Genomic DNA, 15,781 nt, shown 5'->3' on the forward strand with positions numbered 1-15,781 from the left:
CAATCCCTCAAACCATAATCTTTCCCCATAAATATGCCTCTATCTCAGCCATTTTCTCACGCTCATCTCCTCCCAAATTTTTTGAACTTGCAAGTTGTTCTAGCTAGTGTTACTTAAATTTGACTTTAAAAGTCCGCGTATGCGAATCTTGCATTTCAATCCGTTTTGGGTATATGTTTTTGATATTTTCAGTTGTTCTAAGTTATTTTATGTTGAGAAAACCGTTTTCATATCTGTTTAAGGCTTGTGGGCATTCAAAAACATATTTATGCATTTTAGGCCCGTTTGGGTAATTTTCGTGAAGTTTACTCGTTTAACTTTCTTGTTTCTGTTTAGATCTAGAAATGTTACTTTCTTTTAGTTCAATGGTTGTTAGTACACGGTTTTGCGTCTCAAGTCTTTGTAATTATCGTTTTGTATTTATCGTTTATTAATGTAAAAGTTATTTATATTAATTAAGTTAGTTCATTAGGTGAACCGTCTAGTTCGTTAAGGATGTTTAACGAACTAGACCTTAAGTTATGTTTCCTCCTGATTCGTTAAGGATGTTTAATGAATCAGGAGGCGGTTCATTAATATTTCTTATTTAGTGTATTGTAACGAAGCAGGTGTCTAGTTCGTTACGGAATGTGTAACGAACTAGACTTGTCTTCTATACATAGTGGATTAGTCCACTGTTTAATTTAAGTTTTTGAGTTAACATTATTGAACCCCTGTCCAGATTTCCTCTCATTCAAAGCTTCTTATAATTATCCAATCTATAATATATATATATACACCTACAATACAACTAATAGTAATATATACATACATAACATATAATCGTTTAGAGCAACAATGAACTAGATCTGTTAATTTGTTATTAGATCTTAGATTTGAGATAGATTCGAGTGTCCTCAAGTGGTATCAGAGCTTTCAGCGTTTGATTGCTCTTGATTTGGTTGTTAATTCGTTAATTAAGGACTGATTATTATCATTTTAGTATTATTTTGTGTTCAGTTTGAGTTTGATAAGATTTAGTGTGAATTTGATTAAATTATGGTTTGAATTTGGTTTATCTGTGATCGTTAAGGTATTTGGAAGGTGTTGTGGGCTGGAATTGAGAATTGGTTTAGGTTTGTGTTGTTGTTTGGTTTGGATATGAGTTTGGCCGAAATAGAGTTTTGGTTTTGGTTAAATTGGACTCGTGTTATGGTGAATTAGTTTACGAGATGGTTTGATCTGGATTCGTGTTGTGTTTCTGAGTAATGTGAAGGTAACTTGGACGATTTGGTAAAGTATTGGACATATATTACGTATTTGTGAATTGTTTTGGTGTTCTTATTTCTCCAGAAATCTGGAAATTTATGATAAAGATTTGAAGATCTTCATCTGTAGTTGAAGATTCGTTAAATCTCCAGCTAGTTCATTAGTGTTGTTCGCTAATTCGTGATCCAGTTCGTTACCTATTCTCATTCGTGTCATCCAATTCGTGAGACACGTGTTCAATTCGTTAACTTTAAATCTAACAACCTTTTGCCACGTGGCAATAGTTGTCAGAGTTTGTTATAACCGTTTTAACAAACTGATTTGTTATAGTTGATGCGTTATCAACTATAGCTAATTCGTTATTCTGGTTCCCCACCTGATTCATTAAGTAACCTTAGTGATTCGTTACCTTAATTCATCACTTTGAATTCAGATTCGCTAATCTGATTCGTTAGCCTATTTCGTCAAATTAATTCGTTAAGTTGACCTAATTCGTTGACTCAGTTTGTGTGATACTTTTCCAGATTTGTTAACACTATTCCTGGTTTGTTACCGTCAAGTCGTTATCTTGATTCGTTAAAGTTACTGTTCATAATTCGTTAACTATATTTTCAAGATTAACCCTTGAAGTTTAAGTGTCTTGTTACTTAGCAAGATGGCTGGTTTTTACGCGTTAGCTTCTCAAAACGTTCTAATGCAGCAAATGTTACAATTGGACACGGAGATTGGATCTCATTCAAAGTGTCCTAGATTGATGAAATTTAGTGACTTTGCTAAATGGGAACCTCGTTTCGTGCTCATTTGGGTTTTGTTCACCCTGATTGTTCTTATTGTTTGGATGAAGCGTATACTGTTCCTATGATCGGAGATGAGACAATTGGATTCACACAAAAGCTATCTAACAATATTCTCAAGAAGATAAGAAAGCTTTGGAGATTGAAAAGAAATCAAACTTAACGCTTACAATGGAATTACCTGAAAACATATTTCATCAAGTTGGTAGCATTAAAATTTGTGCTTCATTGTTTCAACACATTCGTATGAGAAGTATGGGTAACACTGCAGAAAGCAAGAAAGTGATGTTAAAGTTTCAATTTAGAAATTTTAATTTGCTTAAAGGAGAGGCTGTTGAAGAGATGACAACATGACTTAACCATCTGATAGCCGAAATGGACAAAATGAAGTTGGAAACTTCTGAAATTGATAAGATTGATACCATCAGGGGTGCTTTACCGAGTTCTTACTCAACTTTCTTAATGCTATTGAAAGAAAATAATTATTTCAGTAATGAAGATTTGACTGCAACTGAATTCATGCAAAAGATCGAAGCTCGTGAATATGATCTTAAGTGTCAAAAGTCTTCAAATGAGAATCAAGATCCAGCTTTTTATGGTGGAAGTATGCCTTTGAGTTCAACAATTTCTCCAATCACCGCATTTCTGACACAAAATGCAAGTGACAATGCTACAACAATTTCTCCAATCACCGCTTCTGGTTCTTCTGGAGGGTCTGGAAATGCAACTCCTGCAAATCAATTCTCATCACAACCAAATATGAACATGAGGGAGGCTGAACAAAACTTTGCTTTCTTATCTGCCTTCATGACTTCTTATGAGAATTTGGTTGGTAGTAAAATTGCCACATGTGATTTAACTGATAAAGATTATGACCAAATCGATCCTGATGATTTGGAACTCACGGATTTGAAATGGAATATGGCAATGATCGTCAAAAAGGTGAAAAAGTTCATGCAACGAACTAGCAAAGATCTTCCATCATTAAACAAGAAATTGGGGTTCGATAAATTGAAGGTTAAGTGTTATAACTGTCAAGAGTTTGGGAATTTTGCTAAAGAATGTGATAAGCCAAAGAAGGAGTATACTGGTCCTAGAAAACAAGATTAAAGTTCATCTGGGAAAAATGAAAATGATTCTGGGAAGTCTTCTGGAACCAAACCGTCTTCTTCTGAGTCACAAGCTATGTTGTCCAACATGGATGGAACTGATTGGTCACAGAGATTGTTGTGCAATGACAATCAAGCTAATCTGGCTATGTTTGGGTCAAATGAAACTTTTCAAGATGCAAGTGGGAGTGAGCTATCTTCTGACAATGATACTGAGTCTGATTCTGAGGACTCGTGTGAAAAGCTTCCAACTACTTTTGCATACATGGCCAAAATCAATAATGTTAGTTCTTCTGTTTCTTGTGTTGAATGTGAGAAAAACAAGCCTAAGTTAGAATCCTTGAAAAATCACAATGACTGTTTAGTGAAAGAAATTGCTTCACTAAAGGATACTTATCGACAATCTTTAGAATCTCAGATGAGATCTAGGGAGAAGACTGAAGCCTTGTAGATAATTAATCATGATCTCAAAGCTGAGTTATCTGTTAAAATGACGATTAACGATCAAAAATTTCAAGAAATCTTGAAACATCGTTCTAAGATAACCGAGCTTGAAAATGAAGTTCTTGAGTTGAAAAACAAGTTGGGCAAGTTTAGAAATTCATCATTTTTGTTAAATGAGATAATTGAAGTATCTGGTAAGCAAAAAAGATACTAAAATGGGTATAGGTTTTGTTGAAATTCCACCACCATTTTACAATGATTATACAGCAAATCCTTTTGCTAGAAAAGAAGAAGAGGTGATTGTGAAAGAATCTGTTGTTTCTGACAAACCTAAACCAATAAAATCTAAAAATGTTAAAGCCCAGCCACCAACTCAAAAACCTCATGTTGAAAGCAACAAAGTTTTTGTTGAGAATGTTGATAAAGTCATCATTGAGGATGTGTTTGAACCCGAAGTGATACACAAGAACTAGAACATTCCAAGTTCCAATCACATTCTTTGTAAACCTCATGAATTTGAGGAGGCCGTGTATGTTCACACACAACTCATGTGAGAAAAGAAGATCAAATCAAGGTTAAACCAGTGAAGGCTAATAAACCAGAAAAGCCTAAAATTTCTAATGAGGATTTGATGCTTTTATCAATCCTAATGTTTTCAAGCCATCAACTGGTCGGGTTCTTAAATTAAAAGGAATAGACACAATGTTCACTGAGAAAGACATTCCGATTAGCATTATCAAACCGGAACTGATTGAAAGTGTCTTTCATAATAAAACCACCAAGATACAAGATCTTGAACGTCAGTATGCTTCTGCCAAAATATCAAACACATCAGACCCATTGGTTAAAGCTAAACAAGTATTAAAAAATGCTAAGAAAGTTCAGTTTGTGAAATCTACTAGAACTGATACTTTGCGAAGCTTTTCAAACAGCTCTAATCTTGATTACTATTTGAAAAAGAAATCGGTGTCGTCTGATGATTTGGCCAAGAGTTTTACTAAGAATGTGAGTCATCAACCTTCTGTGGCATCTGTTTTTGCTAAATCTTAAAATGATCATGTGGACATGCGAAGTTGTTTTCTTTGTGGTCAACAAGGTCATGTTGTGAGAAACTGTGGACAGAAGAAATCTCAGAATCTTCATCCTTTTGTCAAGGACCAATCGAAACCGGTTCCTTTGATAAAGGAGATTTTGAAGCAACCTTTTTCGTGTGATGATGATACTCACATCATGTTATCGAATGTGAATCCACGTAAGGTAATTCATGTGAATGAAACTTATGGTCAAGTTAAACCAAAGTTTGTTCCAACTGAGACAATATGCAAGAACGTGAACTCAAATGTCGTTCAAGAGGCCTATCTGAGACGAAAGTCTAAAAAGCCTATAACTTATTCTCAAGTCACTAGTTTCATTTTAATTCATTCAAGGTATCTATTTTCATTTACTTGACTTTCAAATTAGGGTATTTTTTGCTGTTGTGGACGGTGGTGGTTGTCGATGGTGGTCAGCTAGACGTGGCTATTAGTTTTAGTTAGTTTAGTAGGTGAACAATAGTACTTCATACGTTTTTATAAGTTGCAGGTCTTTGAACGTTAAAGATAATTGGGACATGTACGAGCATGGGATGAAGTCTCGAGAAGATCTGGGAGTAAACAGATTGAGCCTAAGCAAGTTATACAAGCGTTGGATTGGAAACAAGACCAAAACATGAAATTTCAGGTCCCATCGTAGCTTACTCTGGGCCCGTCGTAGCTTACTCTAGGACCTGACATAAAGGACGTAAGTAATTTTAAAACAGTTTGGTTTGGCGTTGGAAAACAGGACCTAGCGTAGCTTACGCCGGGTAGGGAGTATCTTATGCTAGGTACAGATGTGTGACGCGAATTTACGAGTTTTTTTTTGGTATAAAAGGCAATAATAAATCCTAACTCGTTTTGAACTACTCTTTACCGTTTTGGGACGACTTTTTGGGCTAGGAAACACCACTAACATCATTTAAAAGATGCCTGACGAATTCCAATCATCAATTAAAGATCTAATGACTACTATGAGAGGCTAATTTCATTCAAGTCATATCCAGGTGTAAGATTATGTAACCTAGGATTTATTGTTCTACACTGTTGCTTTGATTTGAACCTTTGTAATTGACTAAACAGTTTGGATTAAGTTGTTAGTATTATCTTGGATTCATATTTGCTAAGATTTCCTTGCATCAGTAACATTGTGAAATGAGAATTGTTATTAAGACTGATTCAGATTAGGTTTGTTAATTGTTTCTAGTTGATGAAATATACAATTGTTTGTGATTCATAAAGTGAATGTTTCTTACACCAGTTACATATGATAGATGATTGTTGAGACCTATGATTATGAATGTATGTTGATTAACCTGAATTGTCAATTATGTTTAACTGAAATCAAGTTAATTCTGTAGGCTACTTTAGTGTTGCATATTTCTGAACCCGAGTGTGATTTGTTTACAACTTGTCATGTGATCGTGTTATTTAAATCTTAAGTTATTTCTAGGGTGATTAGCACTCGACTAAATCTTCATAATATAATAATTTTCATAATGTTAAAAATCGGTTATATTGCACATTGACCACATATGCCTCGTGGTTCGACACTGTTGAGTCAAAGATTTGACTAAAGTGAAGTATATGGAAGATTGGAATTTTCTCAACCTCCTCAGAATTCACTAAGTATGGATCCAGGCACACCTTAGACCTCCGAGCAAGCTTTTACTTAGCCGGGTACGATATTTTCTCTATCGGGCAAAGTTATCTTCAAGTAGTCTTCTTTAGTGGATATCCGAGCAGGGTTTGCAAATTAGTGCATTGCCGAGCAAGGTTCACTAGTTTATGTAAATCCGGGCAAGGTTCACTTTATCAAGCAAGTCTGTTCTTCAAAGCCAAGTAAAGTTCACTCCCGGGTAAGCTTTTGGCTAACCAAGTCCATGAAGCCAAGTGATTGAAAGACCGGGCAAGGTATTCATTAATAATAGTGGTCCGAACAAGCTTGATGTATAAATGGAATATCTCTAAGTAACATCGGGCAAGGTTCAACTCAAGCAAGGAACAGTACTCCCGAGTACACTTTGCTAATAAGTTATTTTATAGCAAGGAGTTGAAATGGACCATTGAAGAACAAGGTTGCTCGTAAGGGTTTGTCGGGCAAAGTCTGGAAAAGTCAAGAAGACTGAAGTCTACCCGATGAGTATTTTACTTGGTAAAATACTCTTCAAGTAAAGTCTACCCGGAAACTGATCTCGGGCACACTTCTATGTTACCAAGTTGTGAAGGATGGCAGAGTACACAGCGTACTCGGAAAATGAAGATTGATGCAAAGCCTACCCGGAAGACTTGTTTTACACTTAGAATCTTTTCTGATTATGTAATTTGAATATGTATTTACTTTTGGGGTTTCTAGAAGGAATGACAGCTGTCCTAGGGTGGCAGGCCTATAAATAGAATGTTGTATGGCACGCCGCCCAAGACGAATTTTAGCCTTTACACTTTTGGATAAGAAAGAATATTTTCTTGAAAGTGACGGTTGTCCTAGAATACGTACGGAAAAAACCCTCCTTGAAGAAACCCTAAATCGATTATCCAATTTGTATGATAAATGTTATATGAATGGAAATCTTTTGAGTGAATCTTGTTTGTGTTGGTTACCTTTTAATATTGATTAAGCAACCGTATGTTTGTTATTGATTCCGCCTTTAATAAACGGTCATCTTTCTAAATATAGCAACCCGTCATTAACTCTCTTGTCAACACATCTATTTGTGTGAGTTATGACATGATTAAGTAAGATCCAGCTGAAATCAAGGAACCAGACAGACACTTTGCTTACCCTAACTAGCTTAAGGTGAATAGGAAACACTTTATCCTTATTTTTTATCTGACCCCGACATCTACAACAGGTGACGGTGGTGGAGACGTGATTAACTTTTTTCATCTTTTATTTGCGTGTGAGACAGACAAAGTCAAGGTTTCATGGCGGCAAATATGTTGTTTTTGTGGAAATGAAATTAAGGTTTCTAACTTTTCACAAAACGTGTTAAAGTTTGAATTATTAAAACCGATGTCCATTAATTAAATAATTTTATATAGCATGTTATCTTAATTAAGAAAAACAAATAATATGATATCCCACGTGAAAATGATGAATATCTGTTTACCATAAAGTTTAGCTTAAACAATATAGCTAATTCAATAAAATGATGATTTCTGAATAACTTTTATTCAAAACATATATTTTAGTATCATTTTTAGATGAATATTACGTGTATTTAGCTCTTAAAATAGAATTTCTAATTGTCACAATATGATTAAAGTTATCTAATTATTGATCAAATATTCAAATTATACAAAGTTTAAAAGCTTTATTAAAATAACATAAAGTAAAGTGCATAACAAATTTAAAGTACGCCTCTTAATTATATCTAGAACGTTTCAATTATTTGATTGATTAACATGTCTCACAAAATCCAAATACCAAGTAGTTAATTGCCTATAATTAATTCAGGATCGATTAATTTATTTGGTTGCTTAACATGATTAAATTATAATTTAATTTAGGATCAATTAATTTATCATATATTTTTTGCGACATTAGGTCTTTAAATTACCTTTGGTTTAAACATAGATCTAGATGCAAATCGATTAGTTGATCAGATTGGTGTAAAATTTCTTTGATGTGGTTGTTTCTCCTTGTTTTTGCTTGGTTGTCCTCTGGGTTGTGGAGGGAGCCGTGGCTTCGGCTTCGGCCTTATTTATAGAAGTTCACAGTACAAAAAAAAAAGACTAAAAACCACAAAAATAAATATAAAAAGGATGAGCAAATGGTACTTGGCAATACCGAAACATGTACAAACTATTTGAGGTTTTGAGACTGGTGTTTACTGAAATCTTTGTAAACACTTTCGGTACCCGTATTTATACAAAGTTTTTGAGAAATTTTGGTTCGGTACTAGTCTGGTATGGGCTCGTCGTAATGTGAGCCATTGATGAAGTTACATCTATGGTTGGGATGGATGGCATTTTTATCCGAGCAACAATATATACTATTAAGGAGTATTTTCAAAAAAGCTAACATTATTTTTTAGATAAATTCATCTTTTTTAATTTAATTAATTAATTCTAATAAAACTGAATCTTTTTACCAACAAAAATTATATCATGAAATTCAATATATAATTTTGCCGATAAATTCTTTCTTAATAAATTGACATTTTTTTAACGTCAATCTATTTCATATGTAACGTGTGTAATTATGTCTATCATAGATTCATAGATGTAAGCATATGCTGCATGCTATACATAGGTCATTAGGTTGTGTAATTTATATATACTTTTAGCAATTATACATCTATGCTACGTAATACATTGCGTAATATTTGTGTATAATTAGTTATATATGGTTGCGTATTAACTTTGTTTATAGTTATGGCACAAACGCATACCCACCACGCCCACAATCCATGTGCAGCGTTCTAATATTGTTAAAATCTCTTTGCGTATTTATTAAAAAAAACAACGGATTTAGAATATGCATATATGTGAGTTGAAAATCTATCTATATAAATGTCTACAAAAAAATCTGATGTGTCACCATGTGGTTGCTCATCACCCCCTTCCAAGCCACCCGATTGTTTGATTTAAGATTTGATGTTTCTCATGCGTTTGACCCAAATCGTGGGTATGCGTCTCACCAAATCCGGATAGTACAAGCAATAATTTTCTCGAGTCATAGGTCTCACCAGATTCGGATAACCCTTAAACGGGGTATAACATCTTATTTATTTGTGAACCAATTAATCATCAAACAATAATTTTCACGGGTCATGGGTCTCACCAAAAATGGATAATCCTTAACAGTTATAAGATCTCATTTATTTGTGAAATCATTTTACCATCAAATCCTAATTTAATCTCCTCCCCCCCCCCCTCTACATATTCTCCGTCGCCGTTGTATTTCCTCCATCACCGGTTAACTTTCGATTACCACCTACCATCGTCAACTTCCCCTCTCATGCATTAACCACCATCATCACCCACATCAACCACCCTTTTATGACAAATATTTTGTTCATTTTTGTTCATTTAAAAAAATAATCATGTTTTATTTGTTTATGTTCATTCGTTAAAATTCTAATAAAATATACACAACTCAATTGAATGAGCCAAAACGTTAAAAATACAATGAACGTAACAAATTTATATATACGTATTAAATCAAAACAAAACTATATTAAAAAATAAATAAATCATTACAAGACATAAAATAGTAAAACGATTAAAAACAAAAACCTAAACAAATCTCCGCCTCACGGGGGACTCAAACTGGTATTATTAAAAGTACATGAAGGAAGTTTAGTTAGAACGAGGAAAATTGGCCGTAAAACTCCTAGTGAACTTGGCAATATGTTCCTGTTACATATTTTTAACTGACAGGAAACACATATTTGCTTTGGAGGTGGTTATGGATTTCTTAAGCTTGGCAAAACGGGCGAGTCAGGTTGGGTCTCGACCCTCAAGTTAGAACGAGTTTAAGTGGAAATGAGTTCATGTCAAAATAACCCATCTGGATCCATTTAAATTAAGTGTTTTAATTACGATACATTATAAACTGTTGTTTAATTTGAGTCGACACACCTATTGATTATTGGATCATGGTTGTGATTGCTTAGGATCTACTATAATGTTCACATTAAATTTCTTGCAGAATCATATGGATGTAAGATATATATCAGTTGTTTTCACTCGCCTGTTGATCAACCTGATCGAATATAATTAGCTTTATTTATATACATATCAACACATTTAAGCTAAAAACACACAATGTCTTAAACTTACTATTTTCATCAACCTTTTACAATCTACCATCAAGTATATCAATACTTTCATTGGCCACCTTATTCCCACCACGACGATAGTTTGAAAGATAACTTTCCCTCCTTAAAAGTGGCGTGACATCAAACTCATCTAATTTCCGCTCTTCATTTAATGGATTATCACATCGTGTAAGAATTTCAAGTACTTCTTTCATTGATGGCCGGCTTGAAGGCAATGTGCTGGTGCATATGAGCCCAAGTTTGAACACTAGGCTAATTTCTTCCATGTAGCAACTGCCTTGTTTGATCTCCGGGTCCAAAGCTTCAACCATGGATTTCCCTTCACTGAAATGTTTCCAAGTCCATTGTGCAAGATTCATGTCTCCGTCTCCCGCATGTGGTTCTTTTCCCGTTACTAGCTCTAGTAGCACCACACCAAAGCTGTACACGTCTATCCTCTCGGTTATCGTTGTGGAGTATGCATACTCTGCAACCAATTAGTAAATTTTGTTAAAGAGAGTATCATGTTTTGACTTTGAATCTCAAATCAACTAATATATATATCCAAATCAATCTGGGAGTTGCTAATTACTTTGGTTTGAACAAAAAAGTCATGAAAAGAATCTCACTTTGACTTTTAGTAAAGGTCAAAATGACTTATATGTAAATCTGAATGGGTCAGATCTGAATGAGTCTCTGTCCCATTCAGCAGCAACAACAATAAGTCTGAATGATTCAGACCTAATTTTAACCATTCAGATGTTTTTCTGTTTGGAACCAAACAGTCTGAAGTCTGAATGAAACAGATGTTTACATCTAAATGGTTCCATTCAAATGTAAACAAACAGCCCATAGGGGGATGGTTTGACTTTGTAGTTCAAACAAATTAACAGTATGTTCAATTTGTTGAAGAAAACTATAGAATGTCGTTACATTTCATAATACAGTATATTACATAAGTAGAAATAAGAAAAATTGGTTTTAAATAAGCCAAACTATGACCTATTGGTAAATATCCATTCCAACTTTACACTTGTCCGCTGACAGTACCAACTACTTGTGCATTTGTTTTTAACGGGCCGCGACTAACGGATATTAACTCCGTTAGTCTTTGTCTGACGTGGCCATCCCAGCTGTCAAATATCATATTACGTGGAACCTCTACGTGGCGGCTGACTGTGTATAAGGTATATGTTATCATCACCATCTTCAACCTAATACTCTTTACAACCCACAACCACCACAACACCACCAGTCCACCACCCCTGCAACCATAGCCGGAACCCCGACCACCACCAATCCCATCCACGGCAACCACCACTAGAACCCACCACCTGCAACTGGCTATCTTCTCCGACCCCCAACTTGCCGGAGTTCTGCCCTAATCTTACTGGAGTTCAAAAAACTCAGATCCGCTCTAAACCCACCACCACCACCACCATATTAGGGCAGAACTCTCTCTCTCTCTCTCTCCCCTACAATTTACCCATCACCACCACCACCTGCCGCCACCAAACCCTAGCACCACCACCACCTTCTCGTCAATCAGTCAATTATAAGATCAAAAAAATCCCAAATTCAATTCCTTACCAAAAGCCCTAATTTATATCAAATCTACCTTTCCAGATCTGCTTGGTAAAACCTTAGCCCAGACGCTTGGTACACTCCTCCAAATCTGCTCGGCTCACAATTAATCGCATGTGGAAGCGATGGTGGTGGTTGATGGGTGGTTATGATTGGGAGGTGGTATAAAGGAAGACTACGGTGGTTGGGTTGTGGGAAAGAAATGGGTGGGGAGTTGTTGTTATTATTATTATTATTATTATTATTAGTATTAGTATGACTGGTCTGCTAACACACAGTCAGCTGCCACGTTGCGTTCCACGTAATCAAGTTTTTGCCAACTGGGATGACCACGTCAGACAAATACTAACGGAGTTAACATCCGTTAGTCGCTGCCCGTTAAAAACAAATGCACAAGTAGTTGGTACTGCCAGCAGGCAAGTGTAAAGTTGGGATGGATATTTACCAATAGGCCATAGTTGGGATTATTTAAAACCAATTTTCCTAGAAATAATAGAGTAGTTTGAGGCGTTAACTATTTTTGCATAGTTGATCCTACGAATGCAAATGTATTGATTTTATTTAAATTTCATTTACAAAACCCCATATCTATTTCAATCTTTGTTACAAAAATAGACTTATGAAGTCAAAGCATTCGATCTTACCAGGAGGAATATAACCAAACGAGCCAGCTATAGCCGACATAGTATTGACCTGACCGGGCTTCGGCTTGGTCAAAATCTTCGCTAGCCCAAAATCCGCAATCCGAGCCTTAAACTCTGAATCCAACAGAATATTGCTCGACTTCACATCCCTATGAATAATAGGCGGTGAACAATCATGGTGCATATAACAAAGGCCCTGAGCCGCCCCAATTGCAATCTGAAGGCGCTTGGGCCAATCCAACACCACATGATGAACCACCCCGTGGTTTGTTTTCATCTTCTTCCCATGTAACCACTTATCAAGACTCTGATTCTCCATATACTCATATACAAGAAGCCTAGAATCCTCACTTGAAAAATAACATAACAGTTTAACTATGTTAGAGTGACGAATGGAACCCAATATTTGCACCTCGGATAAGAACTCTTTTTCGAGTGTTTGGTCTACTTTTCTAGTATTCCAGATTCGTTTAACTGCAACGTACTCCCCCTGCCGCCCAATCTCAATCTGGTACACTTTTCCCGACCCACCACTACCGATCAAATTGTTATCAGTCAAACAACACAAAATATTCGCTTCGGTGAACTTTAAAGTGTGAAATGAAGTCAACTTCCATGTGGTTAAATCCAGTTTTTGCTTCTTCTTGATGTAACCTCTAAACACGAACAGTATGCATAGAATCGCGATCAGTGTAACGAATGCAGATAAAACCACAATCATCGCAATGATTTTTGACGAGAGTTTATCAGAGCGCGAGGATTTGTGAAGATGTGTGGTGGATTTGGGAAGGGTTGCATAACAGTTATGCAGGTTCGAAATTGTGGATGACGCGCAAAGATTTTGATTGTTCAAGAAACTGTTTTCGTACGCAAGATTATCGAACGGGTAGGGGATTCTTCCGGTTAGTTTGTTTGAAGACAGGTTTAACGTGGTGAGCCTTAACCGGCTCAACTGTGGCGGAATCTTGCCGGAAAGTTGGTTATCGGATAAATCAAGATCAAGAAGACGTGGTAAAGAAGTGATTGATATCGGAATCTCGCCGGAGAGTTTGTTTCCGGCTAGATTCAATGTGGTTAGTGAGTTCCACGACCGGATTTTCGCCGGAAGATTGCCGGAAAGTGAGTTTCCGTCGAGGTAAAGAACGGATAACTGAGAAAGATTCGTTAAACCCACCGGGATTTCACCGGATAACAAATTGTTACTCGCTTTGAAGACGTTTAACTTCTTCCATGTCCAACTTGTTGCCGGAATTTGGCCGGAAAATCTGTTGTCACTAATCTCTAATCTGGATAAATTCCATGCTAACCTGCTCGGAAGCTCGCCGGAAATAAAATTCCGGCTGATTCTCAAGCTGGAAAGATTGGACAATGTCCAAATTCCGGTAGGGAATTCACCGGTGAACCGGTTATCATACAATTGAATCGTGTATAGTTTCTTGCAAGACCCGAGTGATTTCGGGATATCTCCGGTGAGATTATTATTAAAAGCCACCACCACTAACAAACTCCGACCCCCACATAAATTCCCCGGCAACTTCCCCGTGAGTTTATTTTCCGATACCTCGAACGCTTCGAGCTTCGAGTGGCTACCGATTTCCGAAGGTAGTTCACCAGTGAGTCTGTTTCTAAACAGCCGGAATATTTTGAGTGTCGGAATTTGAGCAATACTCGCCGGAATTCGCCGGAGAGTTGATTCGAAAACAAATTTAACACCTCCAGCTGCTTCAACTTGCCGAAGTCTTCGGGTATCGATCCGGTTAACTTGTTCATGGAAACATCGATCTCGATAAGCTTTACCGACTCAATAACCGCCGGAAGTTCGCCGGATAAACCGTTCTTGTACAAATACAAATTACTCAAGCTCTTCAACCGAAACAACCCAGAAGGAATCTCACCTTGTAACATATTCGAACTCAAATCCAACAATTCAAGTTTTGACAAGTTCGACAAACTCTCGGGTATTCTCCCGATCAGATTCGTCTGAGGCATCCATAGCTTCGTCATCTTAGTCAGCTTCCCAAACTGTTGTGGTATTTCGGCCATTGCGAACCCGTTATATGCCATTCCTAACGTCAAAAGGCTCGATAAGTTTCCGATCTCAACCGGGATAGACCCGTTAAACAAATTCTGATACAGATGCAAGTATTCCAACCCGGGCAAGTTTCCGATCGCCGGAGGAATATCTCCGGTGAAGTTATTCAACCCTAGGGATAACCGGTCGATATCGTCGGGTAGCTTTCCGACGAAGGCGTTTTGCGATATATCAAGCTGAACGAGCTTTGAACAGTTATACAAAACCCTAGGGAACTCTCCGGTGAGATAATTATCGACGAGAATCAGGTTTTCGAGGTTCTGGAGGTCGCAGATGGACCGCGGTAGAGGTCCGGTTAAGCCTTTGGTTACAAGTTTAAGGAGGATAATGGAGCCGTTAGTGTTGCATGTGATTTCAGGCCAGTTGCCTGGGGATGACGTGGCGTTTCAGTTCGTTAGTGATGGCGGATTCTTCCATTGTTGCTTGAGGTTAAGTAACGTGGTTCGTTCGGATGCTAAGAATTGTTGCGAACTCACGAATAAAAGTTGGATCATAATTATGAAAACAAAGGGAAGTATGTGCATGTGTATTTGTATATGTATCGGTACCGATGTCTGTATTATCGTCATTTTCGATGGTTTGTGTTACCGGTGGAGTTAAAGGGTGTGAGTAAGTTTTGTTATTTGAAATGAATGGGTAGCCGCCATTTGTGAAATATATGATTGTTTTGGTGAGAGAAGTTTAGTTTATTAAAGAAAGGTGGGTGTATTTACGTTTGTGCAATGGTGTTGGGTTTTCAAATATGTATTGAATTTGACAAAACATGTACTCATCTAGAAACTAGAATGAGTGGGTGTGGTAGGTATGGTGGCGGCGCAGCCGAACTAGGACTTGAGGTCAACGGCTGGAATTATGTTTTTCTTTTACTTTTATACAACTGAGTATCAATGAGGGACTCTAGATTTCTTGACAATGGTGTCCGATCTTTTTTTGGCATTCAAATTTTCAGGTCGGGTTGGGTCAAGACAAGAAACATAATAAAATATAGTATTATAATAAAACACAAAATACGATATCATTCAAAACGA

At 36.6% G+C, this 15,781-nt stretch overlaps 1 pseudogene across 1 annotated transcript; it reads right to left on the reverse strand.

Moving 5' to 3' along the window:
- Positions 1 to 10,358: 10,358 nt before the first annotated feature.
- LOC143600211 (uncharacterized) lies at positions 10,359 to 15,277 on the reverse strand (annotated as a pseudogene). Its single transcript, XR_013147433.1, has 2 exons — positions 12,662 to 15,277; positions 10,359 to 10,920 (listed from the first exon to the last, which is right to left on the reverse strand). The product of XR_013147433.1 is annotated as an uncharacterized LOC143600211 (transcript).
- Positions 15,278 to 15,781: the final 504 nt, after the last annotated feature.

This window comes from Bidens hawaiensis, unplaced genomic scaffold (assembly GCF_021521415.1).
Source record: "Bidens hawaiensis isolate Kalapana, Puna unplaced genomic scaffold, B.hawaiensis_p1.1 tig00053799_1, whole genome shotgun sequence".
Lineage (NCBI taxonomy): Eukaryota > Viridiplantae > Streptophyta > Magnoliopsida > Asterales > Asteraceae > Bidens > Bidens hawaiensis.